The sequence below is a fragment of the Anser cygnoides genome, chromosome 6 (genome assembly GCF_040182565.1).
Source record: "Anser cygnoides isolate HZ-2024a breed goose chromosome 6, Taihu_goose_T2T_genome, whole genome shotgun sequence".
Lineage (NCBI taxonomy): Eukaryota > Metazoa > Chordata > Aves > Anseriformes > Anatidae > Anser > Anser cygnoides.
Window position 1 is genome coordinate 19,681,152 of NC_089878.1, and position 22,928 is coordinate 19,704,079.

General features: G+C 46.1%; 1 protein-coding gene across 4 annotated transcripts in view; it reads left to right on the forward strand.

Moving 5' to 3' along the window:
- Positions 1–22,928, forward strand: part of WIPF1 (WAS/WASL interacting protein family member 1) — a 55,057-nt gene that overhangs the window by 15,709 nt on the left and 16,420 nt on the right. Inside the window, exons 1-2 of one of the 4 annotated variants that reach the window (XM_066999777.1) lie at positions 1,675–2,020; positions 5,167–5,279. The gene's annotated coding sequence lies outside the window, so the exon portion shown is untranslated. Of the gene's footprint in view, positions 1–1,674; positions 2,021–2,068; positions 2,180–5,166; positions 5,280–18,318; positions 21,107–22,928 lie in introns of those variants that run through there. The other 3 variants (XM_066999778.1, XM_066999774.1, XM_066999779.1) reach the window with 3 other exon arrangements.

Below are 22,928 nucleotides of genomic sequence, written 5' to 3' on the forward strand. Positions count from 1 at the left end.
AGATCCTCGCCTGTTCGGAGCTTGTCCCTCTGTTGGGCAGTGTCTCGTACCGTGTCTGCCAGCTTGCAGGGGAGGTGGGGTGTTCCTTGCGTGGGTGTAGCACAAGCACAAAGCTTTTGGCAGCCGGTGACCCCGGCAGCAGGCAGGTGCTGCCTGTGGACTCCCGCTGTTTGTTGCTGCCTCTTTGCCACAGCGCGCTTCTGCCACGTCTCTGTGGGGAGCAGGGGTCCTGCACGTCATTCCCACTCATTTTGCCTCAGGGTCGGTCAGATTAGCCCACCAATAAAAGTCACTGGAGCTCATTGGGCTGGTTGGTTGACTAGCAAGCAGTTGCAGGAAGCCCAGAGGCAGCGGACCAGAAGGTGACCCCTGGCTGGTGGTCACTGGGAGGCTGCTCACAGCACTCGTGTATCTAGCACAGTTTGATTTAAAAGATGGACATTTTCAGTGGAAAGCTCTTACTTTACGTAGAAATTACGTAAAATGCACCAAAGAGTGTGCACAGAAGCATTGTGCATTGGTTTGCTCTCGCTTCTCGATGTAAGCTGTGGTTTTGTGTACAGCCTGGCTGACAGCGAAGGCGGCTTCGTGCTAGTGCTTGTCCCCTGCTGGCTGAGAGTGGGGCTACCAGGGATTACAAAAGGGGGTGGAAAGGAGTCTGTCTGACTTGTGAAGGCTAGACCCGTTCCTCACCCTGGTTCGTGGCGCAGCCCATGCACTAGCTGTGGCAGCGTACCTGAGGTGGCCGAGGCCTGCGGGAGGAGCGGTGCCGGCAGGACGGCTGTGGAGGGGCGAGTGCTGCTGCTGAAGGCCTGGCATCCCAAACCGCAGCAGCACCACGGCCTGTGTGTGCTCCTCCTGCCTTCAGGTCCTTCATACCCATGCTTAGGTGCAGCTAAATCCAGCCCGTGCCCCAGCACACGTGCTGGCCATCAGTCTCCACACAAACCACGCTGCAGTGTAACCGCCCTGCCTGTGCTCGGCCCTTGCAAGGCCAATCGGTGCCCCAGGTGTTGGCTTTTGTTGCTTCAGCTCTCCCTGAAGGGGAGATTTTTAAGTGCTTCCTCCTCCCTTTGGGCTGGCTGAGGTGTTTAGCATGCTTAAGAAACATCTTCCAGCAGAGCTGTGTCTCTCTGCTGTCTCCAGTCTGCCTCTTCTCTGAGGTTAGCTCATGATAGTCTTCAAGCTTCCTCTCCAGGCTGTCGCTGTATTTCTGGTGTTGGTACCATTGATGATTAGCTTGCTTTTCCAGAATTCACTTGTCTCTAAATTAAAAGAAAAAAAAAACTGCTAGAATACCACCTACTGACTAATGCTGTAAGCGTACTCATCTAATCCATGACTTTCCCGTCCTTCCTTTCATGACCTATGTTTGCCCATCATTAGATGACACTACATGGATGCATGCTGCTGAGAAGAGACTCTTTACTCTTCCAAAGTCCTATTTTTCATAGGACTCAAACTCCTGTGAAAAGTGTTGCCACATTCAAATGAAAAACGTTTCAAAAATTGTCAATAACTACATCTATTCAAACTAGATACATTGACACATTATCACTCAAAGTCTGATAAGCAAATATCCTTGAACTGAAATTTCCCACGCCTGCAGTGTAATTGCACTCTCCACTATTGCATTTGTTTCCTCTTTTTTTTTTAAAAAAAAAAAAAAGAGGGAGGGGGGCAGTTGAGAATGCTGTAATAGAATCACATTTAGGGTTTGGTATTAATACATAGAAATAGTACAAAAAGGGCCATTGAATCATGTGATGACTCAGAAAGAAACAGAGGAGAACTCTTTCTGGCTATGCAGAAATGTCAATGGTTCAACATGAGAGCAGAAGTCTCTTAAACATGCTGGAGGGGACCGAGTTTCTTCATCTGGTTTTAAAAAGTAAATGAAGCAAGTCTAGCAAGGTGCAGTAAGGAAGTGTGGTGTCACATGCAGCTCTACAGGAAACAAGAGCGAAGCTACTGGGGAAGTTCAGAGCTGGGTGACTTACAACGTATTCAACTAGCACAGGTTAGTCTTTTATAAATGTCTTTTTAACCATCCTACAGGGGTTCTGCGTATGTTTTTTCACTGAGTTTTGGTGGAGCGGGGGCTAAAGCCATCAGCACGGCTTGTGTCGTGTTAGCAGCGAGTGCGCGAGGTGGGCTTCCGCAGCAGGACCTTACAAAGGTAAAAGTAGGAAGCTTTTCTCTGAGTTAGCCCGGTTTGTGAGAAGCTTGGAGCCTGCCCTGCTATACAACAGCAGCGTGGAGCTGAATCCGGTTAGAAATACGAACAAAATTTTCTCTGACTGGGTGAAGTTTCTCATATAATCAGCAAAAGGTCTGGATGTTTCATAGAAGGGTTCAGTGTTAATAAATACCAGAAAGTGCTTTCTCAAACACAGGTTAAAGCTATTGATTACAGTGAGAAATCTGTTTTGTTTGTTTTGGCTGGTGCTGACTCTCTAACTGTTCTGTTTGATTTTACTGGTGCAGTCTCTTTGTAAGGTTTTCTCTCGTTCCCTACAACGTCTGTTGAGGAATTCCATCTCCGCCTTTCTGTGCTGGAGGCTTTTTGGCTTGGAAACCCACTGTGTTGGGAAAGAAACAGCACCAGTTTGGTGCTGGAGCGCTTGGAGCTCTCAAAGCGAGCGTGTTTGGTGGGGTGTACGTTTTGTATTCCTACAGAAAAAGTACGGTTGTTATTTTTAAATGTTGCAAGAAAATTGTGATTCATTTTTTAATGCAAAGTTGGAGGGAATGGTAAAAAGAAACTTCAAGAGGATAAAATGCAGAATATTTTAGTAGCACGTTACGGACTCTGAAATACAGCTTGTGGTGGAAGGTTAACTGAGCAGCTCTCTGTCTCTGTCTTTCTAATGGGAAAGATCTGGGGAATATGAATGAAAGAAAATCTTTCCTCTTCCCTCTTGTGCATATGAACTTCAGCAAAAACATGGTCCTTCATCCTTTGCGACAGCACCTAGCATTCCCGGGCAGCACAGCGGTAACTGCAATGCGGGGCGAGCCCTGCAGGGAGGCCGGTGTTTGAGTACGGGGATGGGTCCTGCTGCAGGGACCCTGCACCCAGCCCAGCGCTGTAAGTGTAGCCCGGGCTGAGGGCAGGGATGCTTTTATTTGGAAATAGCAGCCTTGCAGAGCCGGCTGTCAAGTTTTGAGCTCTGGAGTTTTAAAAGCAAGGCTAGAGCCTTAGCCGGGCTCCTCTGCTTCTGCAAATCTAGCAGATTTTGCAGAGTGCCACAGTTCTGTCTCAGATCAGTCTTTCTCCTTTGTTAGGGTTTCTAACCCCCAACTCTGAAACTCAACTCTGCTGTATAACTAAGAATGTGATTTAAAACCAATTTAGTAAAATCCAACTGCAGACATTTTAATTTCAGCCTAATCCTGCTTTATAGTGGCTCATCTCGTACAGATTAGGAGTTGTTTTAAGCTAAATAAAATGGCTTGTAAATAATATATTTGGTATTTGAAAGTGAATTCAAAAATAAACTGATACACTTTTCTAAATAAATAAAGCCCATTGCTGTTCCTCGTGTACCAGGAGCAAGCTCAGCCAGCCAGGACTGACAGAGGAGGGGGAGAGCATAGGAGAGGGGGTTCGGAGCGGGCCCCTTGCACCAGCTTGTGTTAGGAAAGCCAGGGCAAGAGTGTTTCTTTCCCAAACAAATTTAAAAAGAAATCTGCAAAAGGAGGAAAGGGAATAAAGAGTACAGACTAAACAAAAGGAAATAAATATGGCTTGGAATGAGAGAGAAGGAAACCAAAAGAAGAAAATAGTAAAAAATGGAACCAGATGGGGACAAATTCTGTGCTCAGGAAAAAAACTGCTCTTTTACTGAAGTTGGGAAGGAAGGGGAATTGGCTGTATGTGTGTGGACATGTTCGTAACACCTACGGAAGAAACGTTCCTTTTTCTGGTTTTTGGTTGGTTTTTTTGGGGGGTGGGGGGGTGTTTGTTTGCTTGCTTTTTGTTTTTTAATGATTCCTTTAGGTTTCTTTTCCATGGGAAGTATTAGTGTAAATCTTTGTAAGTCTGAGATAGCTTCAAAGTTAGATGAAATCCACTTTAAATTTGCCTTAATTCTGCAAATAAACAGAAAAACAGAATGCACACAGCACCACCTAAACCTCCAGCCGGTGATGCTCCCCAAAAGCTGCTGCGCCATGTTGCTCTTGGGGCTTCGTGTCCCCAGTGCACGTGGATCCACGGCACTACGTTGTCCTGCTCTGCAGGGGAAAATGTGAGTTAAAATCTGTAACGCCAGCTAACGCAAACCTGAACTGTACAGGCAGCTTCAGAGAGTTTATTGCAGGATCCCCTTGTGGGTTTCATTTCACCGCGTAGTGCAGGCACAGGTTTTGTACCAGTGAGGAATTGGAGTCTGGAGACTTTGATCTCTCAATGTAAGTAAACCCATAAAATGCTGAATGGGCACCGTTCTTGCATTTTCCTTTAAATTGACTGGATTGTTAAAGGCACGTTGTTGTTTTTTATTGTCAAGTACCTCGAATGGACAAGGGTGTCTTTTGCTGAGACATCATTTGCAGCACATCTCTCTCATGTCGTGCTGGCCATTCCCTCCCCCTTCCTCCCCCTCACTCGAAGGCAAGTTCTGCAAATCATTTCTGTAATTAGCTGTTAAAAGCATCTAGAGGTTGAAGGAGGTTGGTTTTACTTTTGTTTAGTTTATTTGTTTTAGCTTTTGTATGCATTTTTCTCTAGCCTAAACTATTGGAATCTCTTTACTACAAAGCTGGTCAGGAAACCATGGCTCTTTTAAGAGGCACAGTAGACAGCTCCATTCAGTCTTCCTTCTGTATCCATCCACGTATGTTTTTAAGGCTTTTCTGCTTTCGTTCCACCATTTATACTGGCCTTTACGATGCTCTGCTGAAGTCAGTGCTATTATCTCAAATTTGTTTGAAAACAAATTGGGCCTTTTGGCTTCAGCAAATGATACTAGGAGAACAAATGGTGTATTTGCCTTTCATTTTCTTCTTTAGATGGAGACAGCTTCCTTTTTACACATGGCCAGTTTCTCACGCAGAATTTCTACTTAAGCAAGGAAGTGTCCAGCAGTTACATACCTAGGCTCCATGGTCCCCACCATTTCAGTTTTGCAATTAATAATGGTGTATTTTTCTTCCTTGCAGGAATGTACGTCCTGGGAAATGTTATTGTGTCTAATTAACTTCAGCAAGTGCGTTCTGGAGTGAATTTGCCAGGCCTCGTCTTCTGCCCGAGCGTCTCTCCAGCTGCTGAGGAGGTACAGAGCCCTCAGGGTCTGCATGGGGGGGGACAATGGGAGTGGGGAGGTGTTACTGCATGCGCAGTGGCATGGGAAACCGGTCTGCAGCACGTGTAATCTCCCAGCTATAAAAGGCCTATATCAGTTGGAAGGCACAGGGCCATCTCATCAATACTATTAAAGGTGTCTTTATTTGCAATGTGGTGATTGTGAAAAAAGTTTTGGGTTTTTTTTTTCCAAAACCAATTCTTTTCCATGTAGGATTAATAGCAATGCTGGTTTACCATTGTGATCTGACATGGCACACCTTTCCTTTCCTAATGTCAGGTGTAACTGTCTTAGGTTGCACTTGCTTCGGAAACCACAGCCTGGAGAAATCTGGGTGCCAGGGCTGGGACATGAACGAGGGAGGAGTTAGTCTCACGACTTGACAAACTTAGTTTGTGGCTCCACACACAACTCAAACCAAGCATTCTGAACTACCGCAGGATGAGGACTGGTGCAAAGCCTCCTAATACTAGTTATTCCATGTTTGAGGACTGAAAAAGATGGTACAACATGGATGGCTCAGTAGCCAAACATACTTCTTTGGACACGGGGGTTAGAAAGGATTACCTGTTTGAAGAAGGGAGACCTGCATATATGGAGAATACAAATATTTTTAAATTAACGTTTATATTTGATTTAAAATTAGTACAGTGAATACTGCAAAGAAACGTATAACACAATACTGAGATCAAGATGTTTCCATCCTACATTTCCAATGTGACAATGTGGGATCGTGTAACGTCCCAGGAACAGCAACAGTGCTCAGAGGCTGAACAAATACAGCCCAGAAGGAACGACTGAAGGAAATATGATTGCTTGTCCTAAGGAAGAGGAGGTCAGAAGGACATGTAAACAGTTTTTGGGTAGCTGTGAAGAAGGGAATAAATTATTCTGCACACCAATTGTAAATAGAATGAGAAATAGCAGATGAAATTACAGCAAAGGAGGTTTAGATTGGGTACTTGGAAAAACTTCGCTAGCTGTAAGGCTAAAGAAGTACTAGAATAGATTACTGAGGGATATGCAGAATTTCTTTCACTGGAGATTTTTGAGAAGAGAAGACATAAATACCTGACAGGAATGGTATAAAGATCATCAATGGTACCTCAGAGGAAGGAGAAGGGTAGATGCCCTCCTCCAGCCTGTCATTCTGTATTTCAGTCTCCTTGTTGGCAGTAACTTTAAATTTCTCTGGTTATTGATGAAATCTGGTTAGTTATTTTAAAGGCAACAAACAGTTTCATATGTATGGTACAGAGAGGGCAGGTACGTGTTGCTCCTGAGTTACGTGAAATTTTGCTTTTCTCATTTGAGCATCACCAGATAAAGTTCATTATGCTGTGTACTGTGACAGCGTTATCAAGAGTAGCTGGTGAGGTAAACACCCGGTCTGCTCATGGTGTGAAAGGGAGACCAGAAAAGCTAGGCTGTGCTGCTTTCTTGGGCGAATAGTTGTGGGAAGACAGCAAACAGCTCATTTTTATCATGGATCAAAAAACTCTGGTACTAATGGCAAACTTTACATGCACACCGGCTGTGCAAATCCAATTTGATCTGCGTTGAACAGAATTTCCTAATAGCAAGTTTTGATGCGTCAGGGCTCACCTGAAACAGCATTTGGCTGCAGGTTTGGCCTGTGAAACGGGCACGTTGACAGATACAGAAGAAAACAGTGATCCCTGCAATATCACTTGTTTGAAGACTACTGGTCATCAGGACCAAAGCTGAAAAGAGACCGTAGACTTCATGAGAGTAATAATGTCTTATGACCTGATAAAACTAACATAAAGCTTCCTTCCAGCTGTGGATTTGATCCAGATGTATTTTTTTCTGAGTTTCTTATGTCTCAGTTCTGAAAAAATGCGCTTTTTATCTGGAAGCTTATGGCCTCAAACTTGCAGTGGTTCTTAACTCTACATTTAATTACTAATTCTGATTTTGGAAACAGAGATGGTAAGAGTCATGTTTCAGTCTGTCATATGCTAAATGTAGTCTCCAAACTTACTTAAAATAAACCCAATTTGGTTCTGCCCTGTGTAAGCTAGCCAAACCGTTCAGTCAGGTTGAACAAGGTTTCAACTGTGTTTTAAAGGATTCAACAGATGTGATGCTAACTTTACCTAGGGTTTAACAACTGGGACAGCCACTCTTATTACAAAGAAATTAAAAGGGAAATTGGCTGCCAGCCTCCAATACCTGTTGTGTCAGGGCAGCTGCACTGAGCAGACCAGCCTGAAGTTTTCTCCTCTGAGCTTTTGGTAGATTGGCATTAGTGAGGATGAATTTGAACAGTCATGTGGAGTAAGAGGACTTGTTAATGAAGTATGCTCTGAAGAGGAAACACAAGTGATAAATGATGGTATGTGGCTGCTCTTGGGTTTGTGGGGATGTTTTTTTCATGGGGGCGGTATGCCATACAAACTGGTTTAGATCAAACAGCACCGAACTACTACTACCTATGCAAAAAGTTGTATTCTCAATACTAACAGGAGCTTGGCTACATCTACTCTTGCAAGGAGGCAAATTGCCTCTAAAATCCCAGGGCTCCCGGTGGGTTCCTGCACAGGCTGTGGAGCAGGTGGGCTCAGAGCTGCCTGCTAGGAAGGAGATGAGGTGCTGGCCTTGTACCTGGGGGCACCTGGTCCTGGGGAGGGCAGGCAAAATCTCACCTCGGCCCTCTGGCAGAGCCACCTGCCTCGCACATCCACCAGAGTAGGAAGGGACCTGCGCCGGCTGCCAGATGCGACCCGACACGTGAAGGGAGCGCAGCGCCCTGAGGCCCAGCACGAGGCTTCGCCCTGAGCGCACTCACTGCGTCAGAGCGCCTGGCTGTCGGAGGTGATGGAAAACGGCTGGAGTAGAAATATTTAAAATACACCGCAGACAGTAGGTTGAGATTGCATTCTTTTAGCTTTCAGTGACTTGGGCAGAGGCTCTCCTTAACATGTGTGGGCTCTGGCAGCTTCACAAACGGAGCATGGTGCTGAGCTGTGGCCCATGGGGATGCTGCAGCAGGTTATGCGGCTCCCTTCCCAGGAGGGTGCTGTAGAGCACGCCTCCTCTTAGTCTGGGGGAGGGTTGGCTAGTGCTTGCCATTAATCCATGAAAGACGTTGTCCTGCCTTTATTTCTTGGCAGAATCCATTAATAATCGTTCTTTCCAGCTTCTCTTCTTCACTCACTAGCTCAGTGTTTGCCATCTGCAGCTGTAAAAAGTTGTTTCCAAAGTGAAATAAATTGGAGCAAAGACTTCTGTAATCGGAGATGTGGAGGAGAGCAGAAGGGTGTGTTATACTTCATTGTCCTTGGTTGCTTTTGGTTTGACTTGTGCCATGCTTTAAACTAGTCCCCTTTACAGGACCTTGGGGCCCCCTGCTCGTGCACCAGTGGCACCAACGCAGCCCATGTCCCTGCCGGTACCAGGTGGTGATGGATTCGGGCAGTCAGCTCTGCACTGGGTCAGCAGCACCATATCAGTGCAGCAGTGGAGCATGAAAGCCTGAGACTCTATAAATAGGAGTTAGATGCTTAAGTTTAAAAATTTATCTTTGGATATCAAAGTTAGTGATTGCCATTATTGTTTTTCAGGACTTTTTTATTGAAATGCTTTTTAAATTAAAACAATCGGTTCATCAAAACCATTTTTCTTCCTGAGATCGAAGGTGAATTCAGCACACATTTTAAATTTCAAAATTAGAAAGCTTTGAAATTACCTTTTAAAAAACATTTTGAATACCTACAGCAAATGTAGGCTCTGCTGAAATTTTCACTCCTAAGAACAAAAAAATAAAATTTCAGTTCAGTTAAACTGAAATTATTTTTGATCATTATTTAAAAAATAGAAATCCCGATTGAGATAGAAGTCTCTGCATGTCTCAGATTTTGAAAGGATATAAAATTAGCTTCCTACTTGTCTCTTTTTTTGAAAATACATTGTTGAATACTGTACTATACCAACAAACACAAATAGAGGCTTTAATGCCTCTCCAAGTAAAATAGGAAATCTGAATTCAGAGTCTGAGTTGGTCTTTAATGTAACGTTAGAATTGCTCTGAGTTGAAAGGACCACAGAATGATACCAAACAGAATGTGTACCTTGTCATCTATTAAATTGCTAAAATAAGTGGAGAAGCATATGTCATAAATGAAATCTTCAGAAACTATCTTTAATTATGGGGCTTTTAACTGGACAAGGAAAACGTTAAGTATAGACAACATAACTGTGTGCCCTTGCTGTGGGTGTTTACACTGGCATCATCCACTGCAGATGTCTCCTGTGAGTACCCAGGTGCATATGTGCAAATTTCATAATCCCAATGTCAAGGCTGAGTGTTCAGTTAAAGTGCCAGGTGTAAACACCAAACATGCTGTTTCAGTGTTATCGCACCTCACGGGGCTTTATTGCATACAGTAAAGTCCTGCTGCAAGAGTAGACCGAGCTCCAAGATGTGTGTAAAAATGGCTTTTCAAAGTTATTTTGAGTTAGTTTTGTTAAAGCTGTGTGCCAGTAAGTGAATTAAAATGTAGTTGTGGTTGGTCAATACTCTGATCTCCACGTAGCTTATGGTGGTATAAATACGAAGAATTACTAGTATTGCCTGGATTTTACTCTTTGCATTTGGCAGCTTATTTATACAGTAATTGAAACATCTCTTAGCTGTACCTTCCTTTTCCAAGTAACTCTTGACATTTTTTCTTGCCAGAAGGCAGCATTGGAAATACTTAACAGAGAAATTCATCCTTGTATTACTCAGGATGTTTTCCAGATCGCACCAAATGGAAACTGTCGGTGAGAGGAGCAGTACATGAGCACTGCGGGTGACTTGCACACACGCAGACTCAGATGCTGAAAGCTAAGGTCACTCCTATTATGCATGGAGAGGTATTCAGCATGCTGTGGGTTAGATTTTTATTGCTTCACACAGAGCCAAACTAAAGGCGAATAGAGGAGGCAGAATTTCAGGTCTGCCCTTCCACCAGTCCTTCCCTGAATGGGAATCTGAAATAGCAGCCCAGGGCTTCAGGATCCTTGCCAGGCGATCTCCATAAACACCAGTCCTCCCGTTCCACCTCCCTCATGTGGTTTCAATTCACGAGGCTGATCTGGAGCTCATCTCCCAGCTGGCCGGGCAGTGAGGGTGTCTCCAGGCCTCTGCTCCTCCACCCAGCCCCCAGGTTGGCCCCTGGACTGGGGGTGACCTTCCGCAGGGCAGTCACCAAACCACTAATTCTCTCTGGAGCTGCTCTTCCCATGAAGCTGGTATGGAGCAGGAGATCCTCTGCGTGCTTTCTGTATGTATCTCCACTTGGTAGCCCTTCATTTTGTCCAGTAACCGGTCTTGGAGGCAGGGAAGTGCTGGCCAGCTCAGAGCAAGGCACGTGATGGGTTCAGTATCGCAGGAGGAAGAGTTCTCCTTCTGCCCTGCTGGTAGGCTGCTTTACTCCTAGAGCAGCCCTCATCATTTACCATGCATATTCACATTACTACTCTTGGACTGCATCTTCCTCAGGTCTCTGTAGGTTTGGAGTGAAACTAATGCAGTTCATATCAGCTAAGTAAATCTGATACATCTTTTACTCACATAAAAAAAAATAGACTTTATTACTACAGTAAGAAAAGCTTGATTTTAAAGGCAAGGGATTTACACAGTGAATATGGGTATACTATAAAACGTATGTTGTTGGCTTTTGCTTTTTTTATTGAGAAAAAGACGGTCTGATTTGGTAGAATTTTTATCTAATACGAAGAACTAAACAATACAGAGATAATGGCAACCTTAAATGTACTTTACTTAGCGGTTACCTGGTCTGTTAGTTTTGTACAAGCCATGTAAAGTTTTTTTTGACTTTTCTTATCGTACAATATTTTAATAGCAATAATGTATTGCTTCTTCTATCCGCTTCTCTGGAATGAGTTGCAAGAGAAGTTTCTTGCTGGATTCCAGCCAAGCAAATAATCTGATGGTGCAGGAATGTAACATTTTGGACTTGTTTTTAAATGGATTAGAGTGAGACATCATTTGCCAGTACTGACAGAATATTAAGTGAGCATGTAAATTCACACCTGAAATAGCGTGTTCTCAGTCACACCTTTGCTTTTCTTTGGCGTTTTTAAATGCAACCAGTTCAACCCAAAACTTGTAGGGTAGCACATTGAAAGTTCAAATGTCTCTCTTTGCCTTAATGCACCTTGGGCTTTGTTTTATTTTGGTCGTTGTTGTTGTTATTGTTTTTATTGCTTTGGACATGGTTTTTAAAGTTCTGTAAACCCTTCTGGAAAGATGGTCACCTTTTGGCCCCAGTATCCGCCTACTTTGGGGTGAGCTAAGGCTGGCTCCAGCATGCAGAAGAGGTGACAGGGGGACTGCTTGCTAAAGCAGACCCTGTTTATTTCAGATTATTTTTTGCCTTCACTTTACTCTCCCTTTTATTATTTCCATCCTGATTTTGAAGTCCCATCCACAGATTTGTTTTTATATTGCTGAAAACCTTTTAAAGTAATTATTGAAACCATAGCAGCCCATCTGAAAGCTTTCTGAGACTTAATACAAAGTACACAGCAGGCCAAACCTCAGAGGGCAGAGGCCCTCTTCCAAACCAGCAAGAACGGATGCTGAGAGCTGCTTTGATGGCTTGTGCAAATGGACACTTGGTCATCCAGCTCCCTGAATGTGCAGATACCCGGTGTACACTGCCCAGCTTCAGAATGCTTCAGGGTTTGGGGGCTTACTACTACCAATCGTAGTAAATACTTAAAACCCTTACGTATTCAAAGTAATGGTATATTTTTTTATATATATTCATTTATACCTTAATAACCTAAAAAAAAAAATAATCCATTATTACCTTGCTTTGCAAACTTTCATTAATCCCCTTGGGAATTAGAAAAGAGCAATTGTTTTGCAACAGCCCAGCAGAGTCTACAAGGAACTTGACTTTCCATAGTTGTATTATTGAAATAAGCGTTTAAATGGCAGATCAAATGCTTTTTGCATCAGAGGTCAGAAAAGATGTGCAAACATGGGATATAAGTCATATGCAGAATGAGTCCGCATTTAGTATTTAGTCAGTCTGTAAGGTCTGGTGTGACTTTCTTTTCAGTTTGTTGTCTGTGAGCGGGGCCCAAAGGGAAAGTTACAAGGGGTTTTTTGGTAGGTCTCGGTCTGTTGAGGCAGATGAGAGTACATCTCGAAGCTTGCTCTTCCCAGACTGATGAAGCAGAATGCCAGCGGTGCCAAACTCAAGCGATGGCATTTCTGTGCAAGTTGTGGCTGTGGTCCTTGCCCCACCAGCCTTATGTGTCCACAAGACGGTGTTGTGGGAGCCAACATGAACCTGGATTGCTGACTGCGACATTCCTCAAATGCATTACTTATGTGCAAATGTGATTCACGGCCTCACAAATGATCTCTTTCATGACTAACCCCAAGCTACAGTGCACGACTGTGCACAGCAGAGAAAGTCTACAGACTTCTTGGGGTGTGCTCTTCTTAATCTTTAGGTCTGTTCATCCCAATCAGCTCAAACGCTTTCAGCAGTCATGAGGTGCCGTGGGTCTCATCCAGCCCCCTCTGAAAGTTGGCTTGAGCCATTCCGCTTACTGTAACGAGAGTAAAATCAGACTCTCCAACTCCACCCATCTTAAACGAGGTTTGGAGTCTCAGCACTTCGCAGCTTCACATTCATCCAAAATTAACTCTCTGGATGGAAAATATTTTTTTTCTTTTTAATTAAAATCTCTACCAGACCCGGTCACCTGTTTCTCACAAAACTGATTTATGGGGCTTGCTACACTGAACAGAGGCTTTTATTGACGGTAATCTGGCACTGGGGCAGCGTTCGTTTTTCTGCACTGTCTGTGGCTGAGTGGGCTGCCTTACGTTACGCAGATCTGGGGCTGTGCTTTGTTTTGTTTTTCCCACACTCTGGACAGATCAGTCTTTGATTGCTCCTCTAATGACAGGTATTTGAGTTACCTTCTAATTCATGTCGACACCTGGGCTGTAAAAACTCTAATGCACTCTTGCTTGTGTGCTTGTCTTTCCCTGCTGACTGCCCCGGCCGCTTAGATTTTTGTTTGGGCTTTTGATGTGAAATCTGAACTAATCGCCGAACACTGTAGTTTTTCAACATCCTTATAGGAGCACTGCAATATTTACAAGAGAGAGGGATTGGAAAACAGAGTTTTAAATTGATTCCATATGCCTGGCCCTGATGTGCCTCAGATATTTCCCCTTTAGAGGTAGTCACCATTTTAATATCGTTTTATAGATGCTGGCTGTAGCAGACCAGTCACAGTTCACTGCAGGTTTAGTAAGACTTAGCTGGTTGCGATGAAGAAAACACTTTAAAAAGCCTATTGGAAAACTAAAGCCAGTTGAATTCTAGACTTAGGCCTATGGAGAAGTAAAATCTGACAGCGTGAGATCCTTGTTCCTTTTCCATGTGCCTTTGCTGTAGTAAGATCCTTCCTTTCCCCTGCGGCTGCCTGTCCTCCTGCTGCTCAGAGCGAGGGCAGCCTCGGGAGCGGAGCTACGCAGGTCGCAGCGCTGCGACTGCCGTGCCCTGGGCGTGGGATGGGGTGCGCTGGGGTGTCCTGGAGCTGCCACCACACAACCTGCACCTCCAGCCAGCCGCCTTCCAGCCCAGCCTCGGGGTCAGCAGGGAGAGAAGCCCCCCTGCTTGTGCCCTCCGCTGCTGAGGGCACCCGTGGCATGCCAGTGGGCAGCCGTGGCCAGCAGAAGTCCCCCAGGAACATCCCGGGGCTCTCTCACCAAACTGAGTTCCTGTGACTTCTTTCCATGCTGGCTCAAAGTTGCAACAGCTCAGCTGTCCAAGAAAACATTCAGGCTAATTCCTAATTCCTGACACTTTTTGGCCTGTTTTACCATGAAACGGTGGAGAAGGGAAAACAAGTCCTGCAGACTTCTGTCAATTTGATTCAAATGGAAGAATTTCTTTCATGCTCCACAAAGTAAACAAGTGGTCAGACCTGCAGCATCCTAAAAAATAGAGAGAGAGAGAGCTCAATATGCTATATATGCTCAGATGGAAAGGCAGGGAAGCCAATGTGAGAGGAAGTTATTTTCCCATGTCGGAAAGCTGAGCAGCACTGCCTGGTGAGGATATGCTCACAAATCTGGTGCTGGCAGAAGTCCTGCTCCTCAGGTGGATCACTTAGTCCCGTGCTTTCTTCTGATTCAGGGCTGAGTGAAGCTGGAGGCAATTCTGATAAAACCTTAATTTCTGAACCAGGCTGTCCACCCTACCAACAGCTCTTCAACCTTGAGGCTGCTAAAGTTTTTGAGAGAAAGCTGCGGAGCTCAGTGTGTGCTGCTGAACTGCCCCGTGGCACTGAGCGGTCACCTCCGTAGGAATGAGGCGAGGCACTGGAAAAAGCAGTCCCATTGGAGAGGAGCTCTTGAACTTTCTTATAGGAACAGTGTTTTGCGAACACAAAATCTGCACAAGGAAGAACAGGTGAGGAAATACGATGGAGAGAGATGTCAGATCCTTGTTCCCCTGGGTATGTTGTGCCTAAGTGGAGAAGCTGTCCCTATAGCCCCTCTGCAGCACCAAAACAAGGGGCCCTTTGTTCAAGACTGTGCTGAGGCTTGCCTTGAGCCTGGGTGAATCCTGCATTTGCTGTGTTGGGCAGCGTCCCGAGGATAATACAGTCTTCTGCATTGTTTCAGACATCTGGGGTGACCTAAAGCTGTTTTGGGCGGTAGGTGGTTGAACACTGCAGACAACTGCGCTCCGGACAGCTGAAGTAAGAGCTCAGACACCAGCAGCTTGGTCCTTAGGCATCACTTTTGCCCGGAACAGAAGCTTTTTGCTGTTGGGCTTTTCTTTTTGGGGATCTGAGGGGAAAGGCTTCCCTTTTCTTGGCAGGGAGTGAGCTGCGGGAGGCTGCAGGGTTGCAGGCGGTGTCCTGCTGGGACACATCCTGTAACTGGGGGTGTGCTCACGGCGTTTGGCTCTACCTCCTGCTGGGGGTGGCACACGGGCACACGTGCTTGCTGTAGGTTAGCCGTGAGGGTCCCTCCAAGCACAGGCGGCTTTGCTGAGGTCCTGCTTCACAGGCAGGGTCCCCTCATTGGGGTGGAAACCAACCCTCAGAGTCCCAGCGGGCGGAAGTATTTCTGTAAGCACTGGCTGAAAGAAGTTAGAGCAGCATGGATGGGGTGGAAGCAATTTCTATTTTCAGAGATGTACTTTCTGCTATACTGTATTCACTCTGAAATTATCAGCTTTTCTCAAGCCAACATCCAAACACTTAAAATGACCAAAAGCTCTGCTTTTTCTTCCAAGCACCGACTACAGTGGTGACTGGGGCCATCCTCCACAGTTAGCCACTGCCAGTGATCTTCCACATATCTTGAAAAATATGTCACTGAGAAGGAAAAAACTTCTTAAAATACTTGGATTAAAACAGCATTCTGACACCACAGTGGCCTAGTTCTTAGCTGTAATTTTCCATGGACGCAGCACCGCTGGATTTCTGCAGTATAACTCCTGGTTGCCTCTGACAGAGGAGGCTTGCTGGACACAGCTTGCCGTGGGCCACGAGCGCACGGGGCTGCTCCTGCCCTCGGCATCCTGCGGTTGTGTGCTGGCATTTCACTTGCCACTGACGGCAGTAACGGGCGTTGTTACTGTTTTCCTGTGACGGTAAGAAGTAGATCAAAAGCACCGAGGGGATTTTAAGACCCGGGGGAATTGCCCAGTGTGAGCTGCAGTCCTGTGCCCGCCCGCCGGGCACCTCCGGGCTCTCATGCCCAAGTCGGTCCTGCAGGCTGGTGCTCTCTGCCCCAGCTTTTTTTGCACAGGGGGTGGCACTTCTCAGTCTGGGTGGAAAGTCGTGCTCATACTGCTCATTTTGGGTACTGCTGAGAGTTTCTCTGAAATGCGAAAGTCCCGGATAAAATGGGCTTCCTCTCTCTGGCAGCGGCATCTCCCCAGAATTTCCCTGGGCCTCATGCATCCATGGTAACTTCTCCTCTGTCTGTCTCCCTTTTGGGCCTCTAGTTCTCTGCGAGTGACTTTAAAGGTGAAACAGTAGTGCCTCCTCTTGCTACCACAGCTTCCTCGGGGCAGAGTGAGAAAACCTGCCATCTCACACCACTGTGGTGTCCTCTCCTGGGCCACGCAGTCTTGTGATCCCTGCACCAAAAAGAACGTAGTTTCAGCCTGAAACCATTCTTAAAAGACCAGTCGTTGACGTTAAAGGACACAGAAATACCAGGAGTGGCTTTTTAGGTGTCACTTTCCTCCTTTATCGCAGTTAAGAGGAGGAAAACCCGGGCTCTCCTGCTAGAGCTGAGCAAAGGGCAGACAGACAGCATCCCTCCAGTGCCTCAGCTGCGTCTGTGGGGCCGCTGCAGTGCCTGTCAGAGGCTTTGCCTTCCTGTGCGTGTGTGTGGCTGAGCCCAGAGAGGCTCCTAAATGCTCTTTCTTCACCGTCTAGGGGAATTCCTCTTCAGTCTGTTCAGGTAGCTTCATGCTGCAGTGGGTTGGCCTTGGTGTCCTTGATGAACCCTTTAGGGGGGTTAAAACCGTCTGTCTATTTATAGGCATTTACAAGTTTCTATTTGTTTAGAAACTAACCCTTCGCTTTAGTAAAAAGAGAAGAAGAAAAATATCTGACGTTTTCCAGGTGGGATTTACTGACACGGTGTTGTGCAGGTGGGATGTCTTCAGCATCCCCCGAAGCTCTCCTTCACACCTCTCCGCACCCTGCACTGACCCCCTTGGTGCACACATCCCCGACGGCCGGGGGGGGACGCAGGCGCGTACTGGTGGCACGGGCACACCGAGGGGAAGGGGAGCCCACAGGGGCGTGAGCGGGTTTCACAAGGCATCGCGGTAACTTTTTTTTTTTCAAAATGGTTCCATAGTTCTCTACTCTGTTGAACATGAAAAAATATTTTCATCTGTATGGAACTGTTTTTATTATTATTATTATGTGGGGAAAAAATAAGATTTTAAACTGTTTCTCAACTATTTTGTAACATGTTTAGTTAGTTGTCCTTTTTGTTTTGAGAGCTACCGTACTAATGTACTTGGTAATCTAGCCTAATTTTCTCAAATTCAGATTTTTTTTTCAATTTTCCTTTCTTTCATTAGCAGGAAGCACTGCGTTCTGAACGAACCAAATCAATACCTTTTTGAGCTGGGCACTTTTGCACAGAGGGACAATCAGCATTTTAATTGGTGACTTCATTTTTTTTCCCCTTGAGTTCTATCAATTCTATTTTATTTCTGCAGTTGTTTGTTCCTTCCTCTTTTTTCTGCTTGGAAATTAATCATGCAGGAAATGATTAACCACAGAGAGCTGTCTGTCTGCCTCTGACTCAACGCCTGTAAGAGGGGGAGCCTCGAAGCGGCTTGAAATGGCTGCATGCAAACTGTGCGCTTGCACTCCAGCTCGCGCTGTCCATCCCACGTCAGATGTCACTTTTTTTAGCACTTGTAACGCTCCTGAGAAGATTTCTGAGGTACCAAATTAAATCCAAAATGCCCCAAACTTGTTTCAGTTTAGTGCTGCTTATGGATGGCTTGGCAGAGCAAGGGGCTGCTTGCGGAATGCAATGTACGCGGTGTCACTCCTGCGCTTTGGTTTTTCCATGAAATTAGCCCTTGTCACAATGTGTAGCGTATCGTAGCGTCTTCATACCACTCCTGCTAATGAGGGCCAGCTGCACCTGGCAGCGTGCAGAATGCAGAGCTTGCTGGTGCAGCTCTGCTGGTCTGGCTCACCTGGGGCGAGGTGGGCATCTCGCTGGCTACTGGCCAGGGCGGCTTTCCGAGCCGCACGGAGGCACCCCCTGGGCTGGTGGTGGCCTGCAGGCAGGCTGCCCTCACAGCAGAGGCTCCATTGAGATGATGCAGAGCACGCACAAAGAGGCTGGTTGCGTGTCTGCTGGCCGCAGCGGGGACCCTGGCCACTGCTGGACCTCCGCGCAGTGGAGCAGGAGCCATGCCGAGTTTGCCAGCTGGGGAAATTCTGCTCTGCTTCTGGTCATCTAGGCCTCTGTTTGGAGCCCAGAGGCTGGCATTTTTTAATCCTTGCTGCTGTAGCACCAGGATTTCTTTAAACATAGTATTTCCCAAGTAGCTTTTCAAAAACAGTGATAATTGCACATTTTCTTGGCAGTAGTGTCAAGGGCATGCGCACTGGGTTCCAAAGTACTGATGCTCCTCCTGACTTGTTCTTAGGAAATCAGTTCTTTTTCAATACCCTGCAGCGCTGAATGTTACAAGCAGCTTGGTTGTTAGCAGTAAGGTAAAATTTACTACTGGGCGGATCGGTTGCTGTTGCAGATATTTTATGGTGTCAGCTGTTAGCGATTGGACGTAACATCCATTCCTTAAAATAGGCTGTTTCCCACTGACCAAGAGCAAATAATGAACCACGAGTCCATTGCTGACATACGGGACGATAGCCAAAGCTTCCCTCTAGCTGCAGAGCTGCACTTAGCATCCCGGGACATCTCTGTGCAAAACACAGATCCTGCAAAGCAGCGGCGAGTGAAGCAGCAGCAGGATTCAAGCCCAGCACCATGCAGGCTCGAGCCCAGGGGGTGCTGCGGGTCCCTGGGGCCGGCCTCAGCACTACGCTGTGTACACAAGCCCCGGGTCACTGTCCCTGTACAGTGCTTTACTGGTCTTCCTGCAGGCTTACCCTGCTCGGAGTGGTGAATCCAGAGAGAGACTTCGTTTTTGCTTACAAAATGTCAATCAAAGAAATAGATGATAAAAAATCTAGCAGCCCAACGGCACGGGTGAGTTGGAGCTTCAAAGGCAGTGGTGCCGTTTCTTGCCGCAGTTTCGGTTTGAGTTTCTGATGCTCTTTTGCTCAGTAGCAGAAGCAGAGTCAGGGAGGGGCAGAAGTACGAGTGAGGTTGTGGCATGACTTATGTTTTTAGCTAAAATTTCATAAATGTGTGTGTTTTACTCACTCTGCAAGCGCATGCGTTATACTTCTGTGTGGGGGCATGCAGGTTTCTGACTAATGCTGTATTATCTTTTTCCTGATGGCTCCTGAGGGAAGTATATGCTCCAGGACATATCGGAGGCCTAGGAATCACATTTCAGACTTGTGTAGGGGAAAGCTGTCCTCTTGGTAGGCTCCGGAATACTTCTGACTCAGCCAAGTATTTAGCGATACACACTGCGTTTCTAAACAACTAGGCAGGAATGTCAATGCCTTTACTGGGTGACCAAACGTAGTCATCTAAAAGGCATATTGCAGCTTCCAGGCCCATTTAATAACTTATGTTTGCTTACCGCTTTTAGCTTGATTTGTCCACCCAAAATTACTCAAAATCATTAAATCCATTTCAGCAGATCTTTTTTTGGGAAAATTTAATTGAAAATTATCAAAGCAAGGACGCCGCATGCAAACAATTCTGCAGAATACTTGCACTAAACTTGAGGCCAGTGCTTCCCGAGTTTGGCCTGCTACAGAAGCTTGCCCTGCAAAATGCTGTTTTCCAGACCCTCTAGCAGCTGCATCAGGGCCACAGGGCTTGCTGAGCAGCAGCTAGATGCTAAGCTGACCGGCATGCAGCTGCAGATCTGGCTTCCACCCCTGCCCTGCCGAGAAAACCCTTCGATACCAGAAGAGGTGTTAGGTAGTCTGCAGCTGATCGCTGTGGGCACGTCGGAGAAGCATCCTTTCTCGACAGGACAAGAGCGGAAACTAGATACAGAGCTAGTATAGATTTATATATACATCTATACATGTTTCTATATAAGCACATCTCTATGTTTGGGTGCATATCTCTATATTTGGATTTATACACATCTGGAGAGAGACAACTATACATCTGTATGGAAAGATGTCTCTATGTATACATGGATACCTATGTATCTATCTACTATAGGTCTCTGGAAGAAGGCATAGGCAAGCAGGAGGCCCCCGGTGCCGTTTCCCTCTGGCCCCCCTGCAAACAAAGTGCGCAGGGAGGGTTTTGGAGAGGCAGGGTGAGTCTGTGGGTAGCAGCTTCCCATTAGAGAGCTCAGGCTTTGGGTCCTACCTTGCTTCCCCTCCACTGCCATCAATTCCTTACAAAACTGACCTAAAACAACCCAGTGAAAAGGAAAGAAAGGAGAAAAGAACAGCACGAGCATGCAGAAGGCAAGAGGTTAACAAACAGGGAGGTGGGTGAGTTAAAACATTTGCGAAAATGCTGCTTTTTGGAGAAGGTTCTTCCTAGACCAGCTAGCTCACCTGCTGCGTGCAGGTTCGAGCTGCCTGAGGAATTCATTAAAAGTCTGATTACAAACCAGACTTTACCCTCCCTGCTCAAGGGGCTTTTCCCTTGGCACGTGGAGCCCCAAGAAGATTCAGGGTCCGTTACGAGGACTGTTTCAGTCTCTTACCAAAGCAGTGCAGGGAGCAGTTTCTCTTTCTCGTTTTAAGCAGTTGAAGGAGTTAAAAGCTTGGTGAAGTAGCTTACTGGCACAGTTACGCTAGAGACAACTGCAGCTGCGAAAAGGCTGCGTTAAGAAACAGGATGGTTGTGGTCTGCTGCAAGAAATAATTTTCCTGTTGACTATTTTTTTAAACAGGAAGTTGAAGAACAAAGCAGCATTAGTCTTAGTTCTTTTAATAGAGTTCAGATTTAAAATACTGAATTTAGGATACTAAGATCAGGAAAGGCTGGGGCTTTGCGCAGTTTTATGTAAGGACTGAGAGCTGGGAATATGGAAGTGCGAAGGACAAGCGGATTCAAGCGGGTCCTTCAAATCTGAACCTTGTGCTTCTCTGGCGACGCATTCGTAGGAGAGGTAACTGCCCACAGGGTGGATGAGAAAACGTGTGTGGGTTTGCAGGATTTTGTGAGTGCGTGTGTTTGCACAGCGCTGCGCAGACTTGGCTTCGCACAGTTTCCTCTTTGTCAGTCCGGCCGTCTGTCAGCTTCCCCTCTGCTCTGCTCGTGCTTTCTCAGTAACAGGAAAGAGCAACAGCTTCTGCAGCAGAGGAAAATAAAACCTCGCCACGCGAGAGATAGCGGTAATGCCTCGCGCCACTCTGAACTCCTGTTTTTTTTCTCGCTAGTCAGCTAGACTTAGGGGTGATGTGGTTGTTTCCTCTCCAAGCCCTTTTCTCTCTCAAGATTTTAGACGAAATCCATTAAAGTCTCCTTTTAGAGACTAAGCATTCTCATCTCAGGAAGGCAGCTCAGCAGTTTTTGGTGTGGCTTTATTATCTATATTCTAATTCTGCCAAAGCCTGAGCATCTGACAGGATACAGCTGTACTGCTAACCATTTTTTTTTCTAACACACCTATCACAGATCATCTCAGAGGTATCACAGACTTTGTAGGTGGGGGCCCACCTCAGATGATAACTGCAAGGGCCATTTTGTTTCATTCTGAACGTTTTCCTGGTGTTCATTCAACCTCTGAAGCATGCTGTACCTACCACGAAGCTGATCGGGCAGAGATTGCATTACTACCGTTCTCCTTAGTTTTCTCAAAACCAATTAAGTGACTTCAGAAAGTGAGAGATGTGTATTCTTGTAAGCAACCGAATGGGGACATCAGCGTGGCGTTATTTGGAGAATAACCCCCATTGCTGTCACGCTGACCTGCCACGTGTAAACACGGTGCACACAGTGGCTAATTGCCACTGGGCCCTCGCCTCTGATGGCAGGATGCTCTGCGCGCCTCCTGCACAAGAGCAAGGCCGAGCCCGTCAGCAGGTCTCTTGAAGCAAAAGCATTTTTAGAGGCAGACAGCGCACCAAATTGCTGAAATGTCACAGCACCGTTAGGAGAACCTTGGACCCTCCATTAGGCACGTTTCCAACTAGCAGTGTGCCGGAAAAAAACCCTTTTGACTTGAAAAAAAAATATATCCTCAGTGCTTTAGTGCTTTGCTTATTTTTTTTTTCTCTCTTTAATATTTTGTTCCACTGAATTTCTCTCTCACGTATGCTTGTCCTCAGATTACCCAAGGTAGTTCTGCTTGGGGTGGGAAAGAGCAGGAGCCTGGTCTCAGACAGGGAAGCTGGGGAAGGCTGGTCTCTGGCCGCCAGGCTTTCCCCTCTGCAGCAGCTGGCGGCTGAGGACAGGCTGCCTGCTTGCTTCTCCTCCCCAGGGAAGGTGCTCTGAGCATGGCTGCCTTTGCTGCTCCTGAGAAGGAGGAAAGTGCATTCAGAGGTGGCGATGGAGCCTGGCTCCTTCAGAGCAAGCAGGGAGAGGGGAAGAAGCATGGGTCTTCCCTAGAGGTCTGCAGTTCCACCCTGCCCATAATAGTAGAGCAGTGTTATATTCCACCAAATTAAGAGCTTCAAAAGTTCAGCATCTCTTTTTGAGTGTGAGACGATGCCTTCTTGAAGTAAGGTTTGGTGGTGTAGCAGTGGGATTATCCTGCTATACTTCCATGGGAACAGGATTGTTGGATTAAACAAAATTCAGTTTTGTTGTTTATTGTTGCATGTAACCATATTGCACACATGCACACAATCCTTGCATACTCTTCGCTGTGGCAAGGCACAAAAATGCAAAACTAGATGTGTGTGTCTGTGAGTCTGCTTGGCTATGGAGATCATGTAGGGAGTGCCTGTTTAAGGATGCAGCTGTTTTCCATACGATGAAACATGAAG